Raw genomic sequence first — 1,765 nt, forward strand, 5'->3', positions numbered from 1 at the left:
TGCTAACATTCCAGTGGTAGATGAGAAAAGGGAGAGGATCTTTGAGAAGGAGTAGGAATCCATGATACTGCCATCAAGAAAAATAATGACATCATCCACAAATAGTAGGTGGGTGAGAAAACAGTCATCAGATATCTTGAGACCACAAAGATCACCATCTCTCTTAGCTGATGTAATCAAACGGCTGAGACCATCCATGATGATCAAGAAAAGAAGAGGAGACAGGGGGAAACCTTGTCTAAGACCTCTTTCAGAATGGAAAAAATGAGATGCAGACCCGTTAATAAGTACACTGAAGGTAGGAATGGTGATACAGGCCATGTTCCAAGTGATGAAATTGTGGGGGAAACCCAGATGGATAAGGAACATCTTAATGTATAGCCAACTTACATGATCAAAAGCCTTTGCCAAATCGATCTTTAGGGTGATGGCCTTTTGGTGTCTGGTCCAGATGGAATGGATGGCTTCCTGGGCCGAGCCAATAGCTTCATGAATCTGACGGTGTTTGAGGAAAGCAAATTGTTGGGGAGCGATATGATGGGACAGGATAGGGCGGAGACGATTAGAAATGATCTTGGAGATGATCTTATAGAGACAATTGCAAAGCGAAATGGGTGAGTAATCATTGAAAGAGGATGGGGAGTCCGGTTTAGGTATAAGGGCGATAAAAGTTGAGTTGATGGCATTATACAAAGACCCGGTTACTCGACATTCCTCCACTACCCTTAGCAGGTCATGGCTGAGTAAATCATAGAAAGCAAGGTAGAATTCAATGGTCCAACCATGCATACCCAAGCTTTTATCCTTTTTGAACCATTTCAAAGTGCTCTCATGCTCCCCAGGTGTCACAGGATCAAATAGAGCCTCTGCTTCATCCCCATTTACAAACCTGGGGAAGTGACCAGCAATATTTATAATATCAGCAATAGTCAAGCCCGGAGGGTTTTTGTAGAGGTTCCTGAAGTGTGAAGATCCCAAGTGAGAGAGCTTGTTAAAAGTGTCAGCCACGCCTCCCTCAAGAGTCGGCATGCTCCAGATAGTATTAGTGGCTTTTCTGCCTTTTGAAAAATTGTGGAAAAACCGAGTGTTGTCATCCCCTACTTTTAACCATATAGCTCTGCTTCGAAGATGAATAGATTCCTCTCTATCTTTTAGTATCTTTGACTTCTGACATTCAAGCTCCACCAGGTGAGATTTATCTTCAGTAGCGACAAACCCCAAACCTCTTTCATCCAGTAGGGAGCAGAGTTAAGATTCTATGTGCAAAAGAGCCGAATTTTCCCTCTGGTGCTTTTCTCTGGCCTAGTTTATGGATATGTGCTTGAGCTGGGATAGATTGGAGCAAAATCCCTTTGCTAAAGAGTCTAATCTATCAATCGTATTCGGAGCCCAAAAATCTGAGACAATCCGAATATAAGATGGGTCCTGAAGCCATACATGATTGAATTTGAAAGGGGCTTTTGGCTTTTGAATAGGTCCCGAGATCTCCAGGTATACAGGGGAGTGGTCCGATATGCCTCCAGCTCCAACCCATTGTTTGTAGTGATGCAGCTGCTGTATAAGGGACCCTTTCATGATAAATCTGTCAAGTCTGCGAGCAAGGGCAGCCTCACCCACCCTTCTGTTCTGCCATGTGGGGAGAGGTTTGTTCATAGGGACATCGATCAAATTGTGTCTTTCCAGGAGATCAGTCATATAGCCTATGATCGAGTCCACCTGAGCCATAGATCCCCAAGATTCACCATAGCCTAGGGAGAAATTGACA

The sequence above is a fragment of the Pinus tabuliformis genome, chromosome 8 (genome assembly GCF_031772625.1).
Source record: "Pinus tabuliformis cultivar Carrire ecotype Pingquan chromosome 8, CPIR1, whole genome shotgun sequence".
NCBI classification, from domain to species: Eukaryota; Viridiplantae; Streptophyta; class Pinopsida; order Pinales; family Pinaceae; genus Pinus; species Pinus tabuliformis.